This window comes from Scyliorhinus canicula, chromosome 23 (genome assembly GCF_902713615.1).
Source record: "Scyliorhinus canicula chromosome 23, sScyCan1.1, whole genome shotgun sequence".
In the NCBI taxonomy this organism is placed as follows: domain Eukaryota; kingdom Metazoa; phylum Chordata; class Chondrichthyes; order Carcharhiniformes; family Scyliorhinidae; genus Scyliorhinus; species Scyliorhinus canicula.
In genome coordinates, this window is record NC_052168.1 from 26,546,433 (window position 1) to 26,568,630 (window position 22,198).

Here is a 22,198-nt window from a genome sequence, read left to right on the forward strand (position 1 = left end):
CATGACCTCTATCACTAAGGACTTGGGAACACCACCTGCAAGTTCCCTCCCAAGCCACATATCATCCTGATGTGGAACCATGTCATCATTCCTTTACTGTGACTGGGCCAAAATCCTGAAATTACCTTTCAAACATCATTATGGGTGTGCCTGCTTCAAATTGACTGAAGCAGCTCGAAATGGTGGTTCAGTAACAGCTTGAGAGCAATTTGGATAAGTCAACAATGAAGCACCTAAAGATGATTGAGCATGTGATACTTCCCGTGGAACTCTATGGGGATATCCTGTGGCTGTGAATCTTTCTCTGGCAACCATCAATCATCCTTCACTGGCTACATGGTCACTGCAGGATTTTCCCTCCATTCAGCCACAATTTTGATGGTAATCCTTGAAGCCACACTCAAATGCTGCTTTGATGCCAATATTCTAAGAAACTCAAAATATTGACATTCAAAAATGTCTGATCAATTTACCAAATATATCACTCAGGACAAAAATGTAAAGAAGCACCTGTCACTTTGAAAATAAATATTCAGGCTACAGCTCTCTGGCCTGTATATAGACCTTATTTTCGCACAAATATATGACACAATGTATCTCCACCTATTGAGCCAACCCAAAGAAAGGAAACAAATTCAGAAAATCTAAAACCACTTTGTTCTGGTTTACTAGTAGATTTTAAAAGATAGGGCAAGTTGTCATGCCCAAATATGGATAAATACATTCTCTTTTTAAAAAATAGCATGAGCTCCACTAATGACTCACTATGACGGCAGCATGTTCTGTGATACACGGTTATACAGATGCAAAGATCCTGGGTTTAGTCCCTGGTTCATTTGGCCAAACACAATCACATTAGTCATTGGGTCAAAAATTGCTCTCTGCTGACAAGTTGACAAGAGGAGGAACTGCCAGGATGCTCATTTTATCTTTTCACCATGGTGAAAAGCACATATGGACACCGGGTAAAGTAATGATTTGGCTCAACTGCATTGAGGCAAAAACGCATATAATCTGCCAGCATATCTACACAGAAATAGATAATTCAGCCGAACAACTATGTTCCATACAATCCTCTTACTTCATCTCCATTTCTTTCTCTCCCACATACTTATCGTGTTTCCTCATAAATGCCTCTATACTATTCACCTCAAATACTCATTGCTATAGCAAATTCCATTTTCACCATTCTCTGGATAAAGACAGGGGAGTGGGGCAAGCTATGTTGCTCTGATAAGTATCCAGCACGCACATGACAGGGCTAGTGGTCTCCTTCTGTGCTATAACCATTTTATAATTCTATTCACGGCGCCGAGGACCTGGGTTCGATCCCAGCCCCGGTCACTGTCCATGTGCAGTTTGCACATTCTCTCCGTGCCTGCTGTGCAGGGTAGGTGGATTAGCCACGCTAAATTGCCCCTTAATTGGAAAAAAAATAATTGGATACTATTAAGTTTATTTTTTTTAAACTATTCTATAATTCTATAAAGAACTTTCTTCTGAATTCCTTCCTGGATTTATTAGTGACCATCTTGTCTTTCAGAAATGAAGGCCCCAATCTTTTCAGTGATTCCTGAGAGTTACACCCTCTTCCTTCTTTAAATCTTTTTTCTACTTTCTCTATACAACTTTTGTAATATGGAAGGCAGCACAGATGTAAGTGTAGTCTTGCATACAAGTTTAACTTAAAGTCTCTGTTAAGAAATTAATTAATCCAATTTCTTTGCAGTTTTCATGGCTTTGATAACATGCATTACTACGTAATGATTTGGAAATCTGGTTTCCTTTATGCCTCTACCACATTTAGACTTAGTTTCCACCCCATCAATCAACACCTCACACTGACCTATATTGAAATTTGCCATTTACACAGGCATTCTGCAAGTTTGCTAATATTGTGTTGCATGGACAACACGGGCTAAATGCCCCATTCATCTTTCAAGGAATCTAAGAATTAACCATATTCTACAATTTGCCTATAGATGTTCATCTGTTAACTCCAATTTCTGAATACAAATCAATTTATGCAAATAGACAAAAAGAGCACCGGCCCCCATGGAACACTACTTTCCATCTTCCACCAACTAGAGTATCTTAAAGCTCCACTGTTTTCTGTTTTGCAGCCAGCTTAATCTACATTCTCCTATTTGTTCCTTGGCTGTACGTACTCTGAACTTGGCCACTAGTCTATTGAACGCACCTTATCACAGATCTTTTGAAAGCCCGACTATATTAAATCTACATTACCCCAGCCAACTCCTTGTTATTTTGTCAAAGAATTCAATAAAAGCTCGTCAAGCATGACCTTCCATTTTGAATATTTTGCTGTCTCGTCTTCATTAAATTTCCAGATTTTAGGTGTTTTTCTATCACACCCAAATTCCAACATAACTTGCCACAAACATTAAGCTGGTCTATAGTTCCTTGGATTTATTCCTATGTTTAAAAAGAGAGATGGGAAAATATTTAGTGTTCACTACTGTTTCACCATATCCATCTTGTTAGTTTCCTTGATAAAAACGGAGGAACGGTCCAATATTTTTGTCATTTCTTAATGGCCATATCCCCATTTTAGTGTTCAAAGATCAAAGAACAGTACAAGAACAGGTCCTTCGGCCATCCAAGCCTGCGCAATCATGATGCCTGTCTAAACTAAAACCTTCTGCACTTCTGGGGTCTGTATCCCTCCATTCCCACCCTATTCACGTATTTGTCAAGATAAACTCCGCTATCGTACCTGCTTCCACCACCTCTCCCCGCAGCAAGTTCCAGGCGCTCACCATCCTGTGTAAAAAAACTTGCCTCGCACAACTCCTCTAAACTTTGCCCCATCACACTTAAACCTATGTCCCTTAGTAATTTTAACCCTAGGAAAAACCTTATGACTATCCACTCTGTCCATGCCATTAATCATTTTGTAAACTTCTGTCAGGTCGTCCCTCAACCTCCGTCGCTCCAATGAACACAATCAGAGTGTATCCAACCTCTCCTCATAACCAATACCCTCCTGACCACGCAACAACCTGGTAAACCTCTTCTATACTCTCTCCAAAGCCTCCACATCATTCTGGTAGTTAGTTGTGTCTTCTTTATATTTTAGTTCCTTTTTTATTGATCGAATTGTAGAATCCTTCACTTTATTTTTGATCATTCCATCATTAGTCTTTGCCTTCATAACTGTTTTTTTTAGTTGCTTTGCAAACCGCTATATTTTTTCATCCTCTCCTTTTCCAAGTCCTTCATGTACATAATTTTTCTTTAGTTTCAATTGTGCTCATCCTTGTTTATCCACAGTAGCTCAATAATGGCCGATTCACCTTTTCTTGTTAAACTGGGATATATTTCTCCTGAATTCTGTTGCTTACGTTTTAGCTGTTAGAGAGGGAGTTCCAGGATTTTGACCCAGCACTGTAGGAACGGTGATATATTTCCAATTTGGGGTGGTGGGTGACTTGGAGGGGAACATCCAGGTGGAGGGGTTCCCAGGTATCTGCTGCTCGTCCTTCTGGATGGTCATGATTTTGGAAGATGCTGCCTAAGGAACCTTGGGTGAGTTCCTGCAGTGCATCTTGTAGATGGTGTACATTGTTTGTCAGTGTTGGAGGGGATTGAATGTTTGTGGAACGGCTAGCAATCAAGCGGGCTGCTCTTTCCTGGGTGGTGTCTTTGATGCTGCTTTATATTATTATACTTCCCTCATGGCTTGGTTCATTGGGGTATTTGAAATCTCCTATGAATATTCTTCAATGTATTTTATTCATTTGATAGATTACTCTACATTTCTTCCCTCACTTCTCTTCCACTACTCGGTCTATAGTATACCCCTATTAACATATTCCTATCTTAATGTTAGTTGTTATTTTTTCTGCTGCAATTTTTTGCTGATTAATACAACTATTCTTTATTCTTTGCCTATTTCTATCAATATTATATATTGCAATATACAACTTTCTTCATTCAGTCATGTTTCAAGTTATTCCTACTGCATCTGGTTCCTCTCTACCAATTATTGCCCACAGTCCCCCATTTTGTTTCAGGTGCTGTGTACGCTGCTGTATAAACAAATTAATTGTTTCTATTAATTGCACCTCAAGTTTTATTACACTTCTGACCTATGATTTTCATCTGTTCCCTGACCATTTCAGTTACCCTTATTCCTTTCCTAGGTCTGACTTTTACTCAACCATTTATTTTATCTTCAGGCTACTGCTATTTTTACCAGTTGACTCTCTCCCAGCCTATGTCTTACTGGTTTTAAATTTTATGTACCCTCCCATCCGGTTTGCCTTGGTACCATTACATATCAGCTGTGGCTTGTCGCAGTACCACAGTAAATAGAACCTCCACCTTCCTACACCACTCTTCAGCCACACATTCACTTTCCTGATCTCGTCAATCCCTATGTCAATTAGAACACAGCTCAGTTAATGATCCCAAGATTACAGCCAGAGGCCATTTTTCTAAAAGTTTAGTTCTTATGTCCTGATCCTCATTTGGTAGGCCCTCTTCCCTATTCTTTCTCATGTCAATGCAACTCGTATCTAGGCCCAGAGGAGCACGTGATACTAACGGAAGGTACCAGAAGGATCATAGCAACCAAAGAGCCACATCAGCATAATTAACCACTTTTATTTAGGGAGGAAACAAAATTGCAAGAATTAGTTCACCTTGCTTTTTTTACATTTTAGTTAAACAAATTTTACCCTACTAGCTATTTGCACACTATTTGTTTATGTTAACATTAATTTCTGTAGTCACGTCCCTTGCTCACAGATTCCACTTTAACCATCTTGGGCTCAACAAAGCTACAATTCAAAATACCATCAAGAGTGTTGCATTGACATCAAATTTTGAATACGCCATCCAAAGCAATATGATTAAAATTCATTCCACCTCCAGTCCTTCTCCACTCCCTTACTTCTGCTCCTTTTAAAAATGCCTATCAAACATGAAACACAAATCAGGACAGCACACACGTGATATGGAATGTGCATCAGGAACAAGTCAAAACACTGTCCTACATTCCTGAGTACCCTGCCACACCTTAAGCTCCTAGGGACTTGGAAATCACACAAGACATTAAAAAAAGGAGTTGAGTACTTGTATACTGGCATAGGCAATATTGTCAACTGCATCCCTAACTTGTTACACGTGCAGGTTTGATTTTTATACAGTAGTTTACCGATTATATTTTGACTACCAAGTATACAATGGCCAGGAAAAGCTTTAATTTGTGCAAAAAGCTATTCCAGTTTAAACCATAATTCAACTGCTTATGAATTTCACATGGGGTAATGTATTTCTTTCCAAATAATTTCATGGAGAGCCAATTAATACAGAACATGGTGGCAGCACATCAATAAAAAAATGTCCAAACTGCAAAAATATATGACTTCAGTACTTTCTGAAAGGCCAGAGAAAAAGTCAAACTCCCTTACTGAGGGATTTACGGCCTTTTTTTTAAGAAAAGAATTCAGGTTGGTTAAAATTGCCTAACCTCAAATGTGTCAGGGTAGCCACCCCAGTAACAATATTTATGGTTTTGCATAACATTTTGAAAGACAATGTGCACTGCCAACTAGACTCAGACTAACAAATTATGCAGATAAAAACTTGCATTTATTTGGCTCTTTTAACAGTGTGAAACATTCCAAGTTGCTTCATAAGGACATTACAGACAAAATGTGACATCAAGCCAGGTAAGATATTAAAACAGATGAGACAAAGGTTTTAATGAGCGTCTTAAAGGAGGGGAGGATGAGGTAGAGTTCAGCAGAGATTTAGAGGGGGGAATTTCAGAGCTCACGAAAGGCATGACTGTCAATGGCAGAGTTGAAAAATCAGTGATGCACAGAACAGGCCAGAATTGGAAGAGTACATAAATCTGAGGGGCATAAGGCTGGAGGAGATGAAATTGATTGGGAAAGAGGCTGCAGGGCAGTAGGCCACAGAGGGATTTAAAAATAAAGCTAAGAATTTTAAAACAACAGCATTGCCATACCAGGAGCCATTGTACTTCACCGAACACAGGATATGAGCAACAGAATTTTGGACTAGTTCATTTTTATGGAGGTAATGTACTTTTTTCCATTTTAATTACAATGATCACACTTTTAAAAATGATAAAGCAAAAAACAACTAATCTTTAGCAAGCATTTCACTACTGTACTATTCATAGCACTGGAAAGATAAAATAGCATTGCTTTTAGAATTAGTCGAACTATTTCTGATATCCCTAGCCTCTGTAAAATGCATGCATCACCAGGAGTTAGTATGAGCTGCTACCAGAAATGTTAAGCAGTAACATTTACAAATTCCAGAAAAAATTACTGGTGAGCTAACAGGAAGGCTTTTGTAAGTTATCAGCACACTTCTCCATGAATCATTCTCTACTTGCATTACACTTCGAACTGGGTGGGGCTATAGTGCATTCAGTAAAGCCCACAAGAATTTCATAAGGTAAAGTACAGCAAGCAGCGGTCACACTTTAACAAAGCAGTGTAAAAAGAAAGCGCCTGCAGTACTTTTAAGAAAATATGTTGCATGTCATCACAGCTTCCTCTTTTTCAACTCCACCAAACCATTATCTCCAAATTTGGGGAAACATGCAATGAGTTGAGAGAAACTTATAACAGGTTTTAAAGGAAGTCATTACATTTGTTCTCACTTTTAAAATGGTACACAACTTCCAGGCTGCATTCTAGTTACACACGTCTGGACGCTTTGTACATAAACTTTGTCCCTTTCCGAAACAGGAATTATATAACCTTCCTCATGCATTTACTTTAGGAATGAGCCACTCTAGATATTATAATGGCAACATGTTATGCCAGTTTTCATTCAGTTCGACTATTCTTGAATGAACGAGGTGGGCATTGGGGGGGGGTATAAATTGGAAGAATGAGGAGAATTTCTTTCACAGAAAGTAGCTTTTCACTGTACTGGAAGAGAAATCAATCGCGCAAGTCAAACCACACCAGAAGTATTCCTGATAGGACAGCCCGAGCGAGGGTTTAATTCAGCTTCGATCAGTGTGTGTGTGGAGTCTGCACGGCAGCGTGGAGGGCGGCACGGCAGCAGCGATTAGCACCATCGCCTCACAGCACCAGGGCCCCGGTTTGATTCCCAAATTGGGTCAGTCTGCACGTTCTCCCCGGGCCTGCGCGCTCCGGTTTTCCTCCCACAAGTCCCAAAAGACGTGCCTGTTAGGTGAAATGGACATCCCGAATTGTCCCTCCCTGTACCCAAACAGGCACCGGATGTGGCGACTAGAGGTTGTCACAGTGGTGTTAATGCAAGCCTACTTGCGACAATAAAGATTGTTATATTGTACATTCTCCCCGCGGTGCGTGGGTTTCCTCCGGGTGATCCGGCTTCCACCCGTAAGACGTGCTTGTTAGGTGAATCGGACATCCTCAATTCTCCCTCCGTGCGCCCGAACAGGCGCCGGCGTGTGGCGACTAGGGGATTTTTTACCGGTAACTTCATGGCTCAGTGTTAATGCGAGCCGACTTGTGACAGGAATAAAGATTATTATTTAAAAAATCAGTGGGCAAAGCAGCTGCCCTCTGTGCCGCACTCCACATTCCAGGAGTGCAATGGTGGGTGGGTGGCTGGGGGGGGGCGAACTTCGGGCTTGATGGAGGAAGCCACACTTTTGAACATTAAAATAGCAGATAAGGCCAGGAGGAGGAGGAGGAGGAGGAAGCTCCCGCCGCCGTCGGCGAAGGGAGCGGAAGCCAAGCCCACCGGCCCTGCAGCAGCAAAGGCGGCTTCCATGTTACCTGTCGCCCAACTTTGAGCAGCTTAAAGACGACAGGAGAGATTGGCCTCAAGACATTGCCCCACACACATTAACAACATTGCGCGACGCGCAAAAAAATAAAAATCCGGGGGTCGGAAGGCCAAATCACGGATTAAACCGCTCTCTTCCTCAGCCGTGCTCTAAACTTCTGCTTCTTTTCTTTTTAAGCAAAGGGGGGGGGGGGTGAGATTGGAATGAGAACCCGCCTGAGGCGGCCCAGCCCCGGCCTCTGACTCTCTTCCTGGTTTCTCCCTCTCGCCTTTTCCGCTTCACCCGTAAAGCGGCCAAAAAAATAAAGTTGATTTTTTTTTTTTCTTACCTCGGCGATTCAGGTGCCTTCTCCAGCGGGGGAATAGAATCTGTGGGGAAGGGGGGGTGTGGTTCTTTTATATATTTTTTTTATATAATAATTGAGCGGATTTATTTTTCTCTCTCTCTCTCTCCGAACGGAAGACGGCTCAGATGGTCCTGACCGCGCCACCAGCTCGAGCTCCCGGACTGCAGCTGGCTGACTCGGCTCGCGCGCGCACCGTTGGTGCCGCATCCGAATCCCCTCCTCCACCTCGCGCCAAACCGCCACGCCTCGTCCCGCCCCCCTGACGTCAGCGCGCCCCTACTCTCCAGGGCCAATCGGATGACCGGGCCCGGCGGAGTGATGGCGGCCGGTCACCAATGGGAAGGAAGGAAGGGGGAGGACGTCGCTCCCATTGGCTGCGTTGAGGAGAGGCCCCTCCTCCCCCACCCCCACCCCGCCTCGAGCCGCAACGGTCGTCGCCGCGCTCTGGTCGAGGAGAAGGACGACGGCCCCCCTCTCCCCAGCTGAAGCCCCAAGCGGGACGGGTGGTGAAATGGTGGGAATTAGATTTGAACTCGTGGTTTAGATTTGAAGTTTGTAACGGGGAGATTTTAAAGATTGGGCAGCATGGTGGCAGTTTCACAGCTCCAGGGTCCCAGGTTCAATACCCCTCCCTGGGTCACTGCGCCCAGTCTGCAGGTTCTCCCCGTGTCTATGTGGGTTTCCTTCGGGTGCTCCAGTTTCCTCCCGTAGCCTAAAGATGTGCAGGCTAGGTGTATTGGCCGTGCTACATTGCCCCATAGTGTCCAGGGGTCACAGGGATTGGGTGGCGGTTTGGGCTTGGTGAGGGTGCCCTTTCCAAGGGCTGGTGCAGACTCGATGGCCCGAATGGCCTCCTTCTTCACTGTAAATTCTAAGATCCGAAACCCATTATTTCCCCCCCCCCCCCCCGCCCCCCAAAAAATTGGGTTTTTATTTTGCACAGAGTAAATGGGGGGATTGTTGGTTTACGGGTTACGTGGGTTTAAGTAGGGTGATCATTGCTCGGCACAACATCGAGGGCCGAAGGGCCTGTTCTGTGCTGTACTGTTCTATGTTCTATGTTCTAAGACCGTGAGGAGGCTGGGGGACGAGCGTTACATAAAACATAGAGGGCGCGATTCTCCCGAGTTACGAAAAATCGGGAAGCTGGAGTCAAAAACGGGCGCGTTTTGACGCCAGCCACCGCCCCCCCCCCCCCCCCCCCCCCCCCGACCGGGAACCGATTCATCGCCCCGGTCGGGGCTAGCATCGCGCGGCCGTGAACTCCGGCATCGTGGGCTTAACGAATTTCGTTAAGCCCGCTAGCCAAAATTAGCGACGGCTGACGCGTCAGATGACGCGGATTGGACGACTCCAACCCGTGTATGCGTGGATGACGTCATCACGCATATGCGTGAAACATGCGCGGGCCGGTATGCCCCTCAGCCGCCCCCGCGAATGGATCCAGCGGGGCGGCGGAGGGAGAAAGAGTGCGCGGGGTAAGTACCCCCTGCCCGCGATCGGTGCCATGGTTCCCGAGAACGGGACTTTATTGGCCGTTTTTACGGTCAGAGCAGGTGTGTTTTACGCTTGTAAAAACGGCCGTAAAGGCCTTGGAAATCGGCCAGGAGTGAATCGCTGCTCGCCGTAAAAAAACGGCGGGCAGCGATTCGTGTCGGGAGGCGGGCGTGGGGGGGGGAGAATAGCGGGAGGGCATCGGACCAGTGTGTCCGTAAAAATTTACGCCGCCCGCTATTCTCCGATTTTTTTGTAAGTTGCCCACAGTGCACGGCGCTGAGGACCCGGGTTCAAATCCCGGCCCTGGGTCACTGTCCGTGTGGAGTTTGCACATTCTCCCCGTGTCTGCGTGGGTTTTGCCCTCACAACCCAAAAGATGTGCAGGGTAGGTGGATCGGCCGCGCTAAATTGCCCCTTAATTGGAAAAAATAATTGGGTACACTAAATTTTTTTTAAAAGAACATACAGTGCAGAAGGAGGCCATTCAGCCCATCGAGTCTGCACCGACCCACTTAAATCATAGAATTCGCAGTGCAGAAAGAGGCCATTCGGCCCACTGAGTCTGCGCCGACCCTTACAAAGAGCATCCTACTCAAGCCCATGTCTCTACCCTAACCCAGAAACCCCCACTTAACCTTTTTGGACACTAAGGGCAATTTAGCATGGCCAATCCACCTAACCCGCACATCTTTGGACTGTGGGAGGAAACCGGAGCACCCGGAGGAAACCAACACAGGCACGGGGAGAGTGTGCAGACTCCGCACAGACAGTGACACAAGCCGGGAATCGATGCTGCGACCCTGGAGCTGTGAAGCAACTGTACTAATGACTGCTACCGTGCTGTCCAAAGTTTGTGTGGGGTCGACAGATTGGTTAGTCGTTGGTGCACAGAAAGGTGAGGTTGTGCTTCTTTTGGGGGGGGGGGGGCATGAGAAAAAAATGTACTTCGAATGGTGTGATATATTCTTCATAAAAGTGGAGGCAGCTGGGTGGCACAGTGGTTGGCACTGCTGCCTCACGGCGCCGAGGACCCGGGTTTGATCCCGGCTCTGGGTCACTATCCCTGTGGAGTTTGTGCGTTCTCCCCGTGTCTGTGTGTTTCGACCCCACAATCCCAAGTTGTGCAGTTAGGTGGATTGGGCACGCTGAATTGCCCCTTAATTGGAAAAAATTAATTGGCCACTCTAAATTTTTTTTAAAGGTGGAGGCAGTGGCATAAGTAGTATTGTTGTTGGACTAATAATCCAGAGACCCAAGGCCATTGATGCTCTGGGGACCCAGGTTCGAATTCCTGCACTGCAGATGGTGAAATTTAAATTCAGTAACAAAATTCTGGAATTAAATGTCTAAAGTTGACCATTGTCGATTGTCGCATCTGGTTCACTAATGTCCTTTAGGGAAGGAAGTCTGGTATCCTGGTCTGGCCTACATGTGACTTCAGACCCACAGCAATGTGGTTGACTAAAACTGCCTGCTCAAGGGCAATTGGGGATAGGCAATGCTCAAGTCCCGTGAATGAATAAGAAAAAAGGGAGATCTATGAGAGCATATAAACTGATCTTTACAGATGGGAGTGTAAATGGAAAGGGACTTTTTTTTGAGGGGGAGGAAAAGACAGAATAAATTATGGGGAATTCAATGTTTCAAAGTACCTGGCAGAAATTCACTTTGGGCACAACAGGTGGACATGGGCAGCACAGTGACACAGTGGTGAGCACTGCTACTGTACAGAGCCAGGGACCCGGGTTCAATTCTAACCTCGGGTATCTGTCCGTGTGGAGTTTGCTCTTCTCCCCTGTCTCCGTGGGGTTTTCCGGGTACTCCGGTTTCCTCCAACAGTCCAAAGGTGTGCAAGTTAGGTATATTGGCCATGCTAAATTGCCCCTTGGTGTCCAAAAGGATACGGGGGGGGGCTGGTTGGGATGCTCCTTTGGTGGGTCCAGTGCAGACCCCATGAGCCGAATGGCCTCCTGCACTGTAGGGATTCTATGATCAGACCAGTCGCCCACCACTGCCTGATATTCAGTTCCCCAGCAGTCAGTGGAATTAACATACATTTTAGGCGTTGCTTACATAATAGGCAAATGATCCAGTGGCTTTGTGCCACTGCCTAAACTGATTGTCTGCCCTCAGGTGTTCAGTTGAATTAGATCACATTTCACAGGATCACAGAAATGAATACAGGTGCAAAAGAGTATTTGGTCCTACTGAGAATGAGTGGAAAATTTCCCCTCCTCCCTCCCATCGCAGAATTCCTGTTGATTCTGAAATGAATCTGCTCCACCCATGAGTCCCATGTTATTGACCATTCTTTGTGTGAAAAAAAACTTCTTGTTAACAGTCCTAAATTTGTGTTTTATTTATTCCAACTCTTCCCTAACTTTTGCAATTTAATTAAAATTACTTTTTTCTGCATTGGCTTTTTCCCTGTTGTCCATAGCGAGTAGCCCTGGGCATCCAATGGTAACAAAGGTTTTCAAGCTGTGAAAAGGGTAGACCAAAGTCGCCAGAATACAGCTACTTTGTACCTACTGTAACCCTGTAAGTAAATCCCCTGCCCTGTTTGTCGAACCAGCCAATCCAGGACACACCCAGTTTCCATCCCAGCTCCCTACCGTCAGCTGAAGTCAGCTGGTATGACAGTAATGGGATGAGAGAGAGGGGGAGAATCAGTCCGGGTTCCAATTACTGCCAGATATCGAGTGACGTCCCCCTTCTAAAAAGTGCAGAGTGTTATCATCGGGCAAGGAGCGAATCAGTCCCAGCTGTGATGTCATGATCCAGTAGCTTGCCTTGCACGATGCAAATGATCATGAGTAAGGTGTTTTAGCAGGCTATTTGATTGTGTTTTTTAATAAATTTAGAGTAAGGGGCAATTTAGCGTGTTCAGTCCACCTACCCTGCACATCTTTGGGTTGCGGGGGTGAAACCCATGCAGACACGGGGAGAATGTGCAAACGCCACACGGACAGTGACCCAGAGCCGGGATCGAACCTAGGACCTCGGCGCCGAGAGACTGCAGTGCTACCACTGCACCACCTTGCTGCCTGGGCTATTTGATGGAGGCAATGGAAACAACACATCCAAAATATTTTCATCAGACATCCAGCCAAAAATCATGGAGTAGCAAATCGGAATTTCAGTTGATCCCCCCTCCCCCCACTAATTAAAAACAGGTACACTGAAGCAACTGTAACTACAACTTAGTTCAAATTAGCTGGTTTGGTACAGACAATCAAATCTATGACCTGTATGGTACAGTACTGTACCTAATGGTGCGTTTAAATTTGAGACCAACAAGGGTGTAGAACTACTAGTTCTGTCCAATCCAAATATGGAAAGTTTTATACCTTGACCAAAAATGAATAATGAAGCTGAGATGTAGGTTTCATGTGGGGCAGCATTCACCCAGCAATTACATGAGGCTTTCATTCTATCTCTCTGGATTGAAGATGTGCCCAGGTCCCAGAAGTGAAATAACTGTTAACATTCTAAATGTAGACCGCAGGAGAAATTCGAGGATCTGGAGAACAGGTCGAGAAGGAAGAATTTGCGGATTCTGGGTCTCCCTGAAGGTGCGCTGGGGTCGGATACTGGGCATAGGTAGCCACGATGCTGAGCATGCTGATGGGCGCGGGAGCTTTCCCAAGGCCCTTGGAGCTGGATGGGGCACACAGATTCCTGGCGAGGAGACCAAGGGCAAATGAGCCGCCGAGAGCTGTGGTGGTGAGGTTTCACCGTTACACCAACAGGGAGTGCTTCTTGAGATGGGCGAAGAAGGAGTGGAGCAGCCGGTGGGAGAATGCTGAAATTCGCATTTACCAGGACTGGAGCGCAGAGCTGGCCAAGAAGAGGGCAGGATTTAATCGGGCCAAGGTGGTTCTCCACGGAAAGGGGGTGAAGTTTGGGCTGTTGCAGCCCGCGTGACTGTGGGTCACGTATCCGAACCGTCACCGCTATTTTGATACGCCGGACGAGGTGTAGACCTTTATCAGAAATGAGAAGCTGGACTCAAATTAGTAGTCTGTAGCATGTTTTGGGGGATATTATGGAGTGGGAGAGGGTGATATTTGTGTTTCTTTTTTTCTGTGCGGTCGCTGATCTGGGAGGGGTTGTTCCCTGTGTTCGGTGGGGGGGGAGGGCCCGGGAACCCTGGGCCTCTGGGGATGGGGGTGAGGTTGTAGGAGAATGGAGCTGCGCCATAGAGGGCGGGGTCAGCCCGGACTGGGAGCGCGGGTTTTCTTTTCCCGCGGAAAGAGAGGGGGCTGGGCCGGACGCAGGGAGGCGATATTGGATTGGATTCCACATTGGTTTGCTGGGGGTGTGCAGGGCGGGGGGGGGGACTTGGGTTTTAAGAGGGAATTCTGCAGGGAACTGTGGCAAAGGCGGGAGCGGCCGGGGTCAGCAGGAGTCAGCTAACTTACGGGAGTGCAATGGGGGGAGTAGGGGGATCAAGCAATTGCTTGGCCAGGGGAGCGTACTGGGTTACTGCTGTATTGACTGAGGGGGAGCTGGAGAGTCGGGGCGGGGAGCCTCCGCCTGTGGGGCTGGAAGGAGCGGGAGACGTGTGCACGTGGCTGGCTGAAAAAAGGGGATGGCTCGGCAGGGGGAGGGGGGGTGGGTGGGTAGTCCCCCGATCCGGCTGATCACGTGGAATGTGAGAGGCCTAAATGGACCGGTCAAGAGGGCTCGGGTATTTGCGCACTTACTACGATGGCAGACGTAGCCTTGCTGCAGGAGACGCACCTGAAAGTTGCGGATCAGACCAGGCTGAGGAAGGGATGGGTAGGGCAGGAATTTCACTCCGGGTTGGACACGAAGAACATGGGGGTAGCAATTTTGGTGAGCAAGCGGGTGACATTCGAGGCGGTGGTCATTGTGGTGGATAAAGAGGGCCGGTATGTGATGGTGAGTGGTAGGCTGCAGGGGGCCCGGGTGGCGCTGGTGAATGCATATGCCCCAAATTGGGACGATGCAAGGTTCATGAAGCGGATGCTAAGTCGGTGGTTAGAGGGGAGCTGATCTCCATCAGGGCTCGCAGAGAGAGGAGGGAGAGGGATAGATTGGTAGGAGAGATACTTAGGGTGGATAGGAGATATGCGGAATCCCCCGAGGAGGGGCTGTTGAAGGAGTGCCGGAGTCTCCAAACGGAGTTTGACTTGTTGACGACGGGGAAAGCTGAGGCCCAGTGGAGGAAGGTACAAGGAGCAGCGTATGAATATGGGGAGAAGGCGAGTCAGATGCTGACGCATCAGCTGCGGAAGAAGGAGGCGGCTAGGGAAATTGCGGGATTCAGGGACAAGGGAGGGAATACGGTGCGGAGTCCAGTCAGAATAAATGAAGTCTTTAGGGACTTTTATGAGAACATGTACAAATCAGAGCACCCGGAGGAGGCGGGGGGGGGGGGGGGGGGAGATGCGGCGGTTCCTGGACCAATTGAGGTTTCCAAGGGTGGAGGAGGAGCAGGTAGAGGGCTTGTGGGCCCCGATTGGGATGGAGGAGCTGGTTAAGGGGTTGGGGAATATGTAGGCGGGCAAGGTCCCGGGACCAGATGGGTTCCTGATTGAATTTTATAGGAAGTTTTCGGAACTGTTGGCTCCGTTGCTGTTGAGAACTTTTAACGAGGCGAGGGAGAAAGGAAGTCTTCCCCCGACGATGTCGAGAGCTCTGATCTCGCTTATTCTGAAGCGGGACAAAGACCCGCTGCAGTGTGGCTTGTATAGGCCGATTTCACTCCTTAATGTGGATGCCAAGTTGTTGGCGAAGGTCCTGGCCACTAGGATTGAGGATTATGTCCCAGGAGTGATACATGAGAATCAGATGGGATTTGTGAAGGGCAGGCAGTTGAATGCAAATGTGCGGAGGCTTCTGAATGTGATCATGATGACCTCGGAGGGGGGGGAAGCAGAGGTGGTGGCGGCTATGGACGCGGAGAAGGCCTTTGACCGGGTGGAGTGGGAGTACCTGTGGGAGGTGCTGGGTAGGTTTGGGTTTGGAGAAAGGTCTATAGGGTGGGTTAAATTGTTATACCAGGCCCCTGTGGCGAGTGTATCGACGAACTGGTTGAGGTCAGAGCACTTTAGACTATATTGTGAAACGAGGCAGGGGTGCCCTCTGTCCCCCCTGCTGTTTGGTGATTGAGCCATTGGCTATGGCGCTAAGGGAATCTAGAAGCTGGAGGGGTTTGGTTCAGGGGGGAGGAGCACCACGTCTCACTATATGCGGATGATTTGCTTTTGTATATTACGGACCCGGTAGAGGGTCCGTAATAGGGAGTTTGGAGATTTCTCGGGGTATAAGCTTAATGTTGGGAAGAGCGAGCTCTTTGTGGTGCGTGCGCAGGGCCAGGAAAAGAGGCTGGAGGAGCTGCCGCTCAAGATGGTGAAGAGTTTTCGGTATTTGGGTATTCAGGTGGCCAAGAGTTGGGGGGTCTTGCATAGGCTCAATCTGGCACGGCTGGTGGACCAGATGGAGGAGGGCTTTAAGAGGTGGGACATGCTTCCACTCTCCCTAACGGGTAGGGTGCAGTCTGTCAAGATGACGGTCCTCCCTAGGTTTTTGTTCGTGTTTCAGTGCCTGCCCATCCTCATCCCTGAGGCCTTTTTCAAGCGTGTGAGCAAGAGTATCATGGGATTTATGTGGGCCAATACCACCCCGAGGGTTAAAAGACTGTTCTTGGACGGGACTTTTGCCAGTTTCAAGGCACTGGAGGAGAAATTCGGGTTACCCCCGGGAAGTGCCTTTAGGTACATGCAGGTTCGGCGTTTATCAGGAAGCAGGTCGGAGAATTTCCATTGCTGCCTGCCCGAAGGATACAGGACAGGGTGATTTCGGGTGTGTGGGTCGGAGAGGGTAAGATCTCGGAGATATACCAGGAGGTCCAGGAGGCGGAGGAAGCCTCAGTGGAGGAGTTGAAGGGCAAATGGGAGGAGGAGCTGGGTGAGGGCCTGTGGGCTGACACCCTGGGCAGGGTCAATTCCTCCTCATCTTGCGGCAGGCTCAGCCTGATCCAGTTTAAAGTGTTACACAGGGTGCATATGACAGGGGCGAGGATGAGTGCGTTTTTTTGGGGTGGAGGGCAGATATGTGAGGTGTTCGGGGAGCCCAGCAAACCACACCCATATGTTCTGGGCGTGCCCAGCGCTTGCGGAGTTCTGGAAAGGCTTTGCAAAGGTTATGTCCAAGGTCTTGGACACTCGGGTAAAACCGAGTTGGGGTATGGGAGGATCCGGGAGTGCAGGAGTCGAAAGAGGCCGGAGTTCTGGCCTTTGCCTCCTTGGTAGCCCGGAGAAGGCTCTTGCTCTTGTGGAGGGACGCGAAGCCCCCAAGTACGGAGGCTTGGATCAATGACATGGCGGGGTTTCTTAGGTTGGAGAAGATAAAGTTTGCCTTGCGAGGGTCTGTGCAGGGGGCAGGGGTTCTCCGGGCGGTGGCAACCGTTCCTTGACTTTCTCGCAGAACGTTCGGTCGAGGTCAACAGCAGCAGCAAACCGGGGGGGGGGGGCTGATTTATTTTCCTTTTTGAAAGGGGCGCCCACTCTATTTTGTTTTGAGTTGGGTGTTAATTTGTTAAACTGTTTATCGTTTAGACTTTAGAGGGTTAAGTTGTTCTGTTTGGTTGGCATGTTGCCCTTTTCTCTTTGTATTATTTTCCTTCTTGGAGTGTTCTGAAAAACTTTTTGAAAAACTTTGAATAAATAAAAAAAATTTGAAAACAAACATTCTAAATGTACACCATCATTCATTGGCTTGCAATCTAATGGGGCTATTTCACAGCTGTATGCATTTACAAGTGTATCAAATATATTTATTGATGTCATTTTCTTATTGTTAGGTTTATCCACATGGTGCTACAGTTTTCAGAAGGAAGTACTTTGCTTCATCAGTCCCTCAGTAGGTCTTAAACACTTAACCTATTCACATCCCATAAAATACCTTTGAAATGCATTAATTGCTGTTATGTAGGCAAATGTGGAATAAAAAGGACAATAGCAACATGGATACAAAATTGGCAGAATAAGAGAAAGCAGAGAGTAACGGACAATGTTTTTTGGGTTGGATGAAGGCTTGTAGTGAAGTTCCCCAGGGGTTGGTGTTGGACAGCACGATAGCATTGTGGATAGCACAATTGCTTCACAGCTCCAGGGTCCCAGGTTCGATTCCGGCTTGGGTCACTGTCTGTGCGGAGTCTGCACATTCTCCCCGTGTCTGCGTGGGTTTCCTCCCACAGTCCCAAGATGTGCACGTTAGGTGGATTGGCCGTGATAAATTGCCCTTAGTGTCCAAAAATTGCCCTCAGTGTTGGGTTGGGTTATGGGGATAGGGCGGAGGGTAGGGTGCTCGATGGGCCGAATGGCCTCCTTCTGCACTGTTTTTTTTTAAAAATTCTGTGAAACCCTTGCTTTTCCTGATAGTATTAATGATCTAGATTTTGGTGTACCGGGGACAGTTTCAAAGTCTGCAGATGACACAAAGCTTAGAAGTATTTAAACGGAAGAGGATAATGTATAACTTCAGAAGGGCATAGACAGGTTGCTGGAGTGATTGGATAGGTGGCAAATGAAGTTTAATGTGGAGAAATTATGCAATTTGATAGGAAGAAAATAGACAATAGAGAATAACGGATAAAATTCATAAGGGGGTTCAGGAGCAGAGGGATCTGGATGGATATGTGCATAGATAATTGAAGGTAGCAGGACACGTGGAGAGAGTAGTTAAAGCATACAGTATCCTTGGCTTTAATAGGCATGACGTGGAGATGCCGACGTTGGACTGGGGTGGGTATAGTAAGAAGTCTTACAACACCAGGTTAAAGTCCAACAGGTTCGTTTCAAATCACTAGCTTTCGGAGCACTGCTCCTTCCTCAGGTGAATGAAGAGGTATGAAGAGAACATACCTCTTCATTCACCTGAGGAAGGAGCAGTGCTCCGAAAGCTAGTGATTTGACACAAACCTGTTGGACTTTAACCTGGTGTTGTAAGACTTCTTACTTTATTAATAGGGGCAGACAGCACAAGAGCAAGGCGATTATGCTGAACTTATACAAGACACTAGTTAGTGTTGCCAATTTAATGGAATACTATCCCACGAGCGTCACCAATAATGTTGCTCTTTAGAGTCGCCAATATGTTACTGAGGCTCTTTTTATGATATGATAAATTAAAATCGCTTATTGTCACAAGTAAGCTTCAAATGAAGTTACTGTGAAAAGCCCCTAGTCGCCACATTCCGGCGCCAGTTCGGGGAGGCTGTTACGGGAATCGAACCGTGCTGCTGGCCTGCCTTGGTCTGCTTTCAAAGCCAGCGATTTAGTCCCAAAAGCGTCGCCAATATTGTGGGTGTTTCTGTCTCTCTTACTGACCACAAAGCTTTCCCGTATATTGGTCAAATGACCACACAGCCAGTTATTCAGTTCAAGTTCAAAGATGGTTTATTTACACACAAGGGTTACTTCGACATACAAGCACATTGAACTACAAATTAAACTACACTTATCAACTACAATAACCTATACATAACTTCAGGCGACTGGCACTGTGCAAGTGGATAAGGCCTTTATCTTGATCTCACGTGGCTGGTTTGAAGAAGTGGCTCTGTCTCTGCTGGGCTCATCCGTCAGGTAGCGATCGTTAGCCTTGAACTTGGCTGTCTGGTCGTTATGCTGCAGTTGGGCTGACACCAGCCGGATTCAAAGGAGGCTGGCACAGGCCGGGTCAAAAGGAGATAGAACACATGGCTGTGTCCCCTTTTATCCCTCTAGGGTTTCGCGCTCTTTGGGGCGGTCCTTAATCTTAGACCCAATAATTCGACAGGGCTTCGATCACTGCCTTCGATTTTGGCCAATAAAGGGGCGGGTGGCTGGGCGGGTCCTTAGCGGTCATTGACCATGGCAGTTGGTCTCTCTGAATAAAGGGAATGGCGCCGATCAGTCTTTGGCTGTATCGGTTTCTTGAGTGCAGTCCTATTGTTCTGGGGAAATGGGCCATTAGAATGTAAACGAGCAAGGGTTTTGGGTCAGGTCTAGCTACCTGCATTTCAAATACACAGAAGCTCTGTATCTGTCTGCGTCCTGGGTTAGCCATAATTCCCATGGTCCCTTGCAGGTGGCCATCTCAGATGGCTACATTAGACCTTAGCTGGAATAATGTGTACAGTTGGCGCCACTCTATAGGAAGGGTGTGAACATGTTGGAGAGAGTGCAGAAGAGGTTTACAAAAATGGTTCCAGGGAAGAGAAATTTCAGTTATAAGGAGAGGTTGGGAGTGTTCTTGCAAAGAAGAAGGCTAAGAGGGATTTGAGATGAAATTATGAGGGATCACGAATGAGAGGACACAAATTTAAAGTGATTTACAAAAGAAACAAATGTGATGTGAGAAAGACCTCTTCACACAACCGCCTGGACTGCACTGTCTGGAAGTGTGGTGGAGGTAGGTTCAAGGCATTCAGGAGGGCATGAGATGATTATTTGGAAATAAATATTATGCAGGGTTATGGGGGAAAGGCAGGGTAATGGCACTAAATCACGATGTTCATTTGGAGAGCTTGTGCAGACACAATGGGCAAAATGGCTTCCTTCTGCACCGTAACAATTCTGTGATTCTAAATGTTCACGCTGCAAATAAAAATAACAAACACGATGACTGAACAATTAAACTTTCTGGTGGGGTTGATTGTAAGGTCAGCCTCTAGAGATTCTTCAAATAATGCTGTAGGATCTTTTCCACACATCTCAAAATTAGGCCTGGCCTTGATTGAACATCTGATCTGAAATATGACACCTCCAATGCAGCAGTTCTGTATGAAGTGTTGGCCTAGTTTGCATGCTCAAACCCTGAAATAGGCCTTGAACTCAAAACCTCTGACTTAGAAGATGAAAATCCCACCAACTGAGCCAATCTGACATCAAGGAGGGGCTGGTTTAGCACACTGGGCTAAATAGCTGGCTTTTAAAGCAGACCAAGGCAGGCCAGCAGCACGGTTTAATTCCCGTACCAGCGTCCCCGAACAGGTGCCGGAATGTGGCGACTCGGGGCTTTTCACAGTAACTTCATTTGAAGCCTACTTGTGACAATAAGCAATTTTAATTTCCTTTTCATTTCATTTCAAGGAGAGGGAAGCCCTGTTCCTATTGTGATTATTCACATTTTATTCTTTACCACAATGGAGATACCTGGGATATATCCATCACTTATTCTGGCTGGCTTGAGATCTATCTGGAGAAGTAATAGGGTATCCTAGTAGCTCACCCCTGCTGCTGTAGAAGATGGCGCAATAGTTATTTTGATTTCCTCCTTTGCATGCCAATTTTCTGTCTTCTTACGATGAAGGGGAAGATTCATACTGGGAGTTACCTCATCAAACTAACCTTTCTTCATGCATTGTAAGGACCCTTGTTTATTCCCTGTCTATTCCCTTGTTTCCCTCTTTCTTTTATTTTTGCTATTCCATTTTTGATCCATGCATGTTTACTGGACCTACGACTTTAAGGCAAATCAACCTGTGCCTTTCATTCAAACAAAAGGATCCAGAAGGCTGTGATGTTTTAGGCTGGTTATTGCAGATTGGCTGACATCAGTCTGACTTGATTTGATTGATTTAGCTGGTGGCCAATGAATTGGCCCAAAAGTCTGTGCTCTGCCCAGTAACAGGCGATGATGGGATCAGATCCCACTGGAATGTTTCAGAGCTTCAGGGTTGAGTTTGTGCTTTTACTTTTGATTCTGCAGCTTGGATGGAGGGTTTTAATTAATTCTCTCCAAAATGATCTGACTAATCATCTCCATAAGGCCACTGTAAGGGCTGATTTTCTCTCCAGTAAGTCTGGGTGACATTCTCCTGAGACTGCAAAGGCTTTAAGTCCATCCACGAGCTGAAAGCAAGGTTTGATGTGGAATAAAATGTCTATACAGAAAGCTATAGGCCAGGATGTGAACCGTGAGCTGAAGGTCCAGTTTGATAAGGAATAAAGCATCTCTCCAGAAAGCCTGCTGCCAGTGAAAACTAGATTCTGTTACCTGAATTAATGACTCTGCCAGGAAGACAATTACTAGCTGTAAACCAGAGACTTTAATCAGCAACCGTGCTGCGAGGAAAGCATGCTAAAGGACCACCTTTTGAAGCAAAGACTCATCTTTTGACTTTCAACATTATTATTTTTACCCTTCCTCATCTGTGTTTGTCTGCCCTGTGTATGTGGATAAAGGGGGGTAGCTTGTTATTCAGTTGCATTTACTGCATATTTCATCATTATTGGTATAATTAAACAAGAATTGTGTTTCTACTTACAAACCTGGTGACTGTAATTGTTGGGCAGCCAAGAGCCAAAGGATTCAGGAATGCTAATTAAAATTATTGGTTAATTCACTTGTGTTGTGACACCAAGGCACATGGGGTTGGAATTGACCGAGCACTTGTTCAGGGTGTCACAACAGCATGAATGGGGATGGTCAACGTCAGCAAATTATTCCAATGAGGGCAATTTCACAGCTTGGACAGATTAAAATTTCCAATTTTGCACCATCCTGCATTTGTTACTCTAGTGGAAATCCAGCTTTTTTTC

At 46.5% G+C, this 22,198-nt stretch overlaps 1 protein-coding gene across 3 annotated transcripts in view; it reads right to left on the bottom strand.

The window, feature by feature from the left end:
• Positions 1–8,341, bottom strand: part of LOC119956378 (myosin-9-like) — a 187,089-nt gene extending 178,748 nt beyond the window's left edge. For all 3 annotated transcript variants that reach the window (XM_038783544.1, XM_038783543.1, XM_038783547.1), the window contains exon 1: positions 8,124–8,341. The gene's annotated coding sequence lies outside the window, so the exon portion shown is untranslated. The remainder of the gene's footprint in view (positions 1–8,123) is intronic.
• Positions 8,342–22,198: the final 13,857 nt, after the last annotated feature.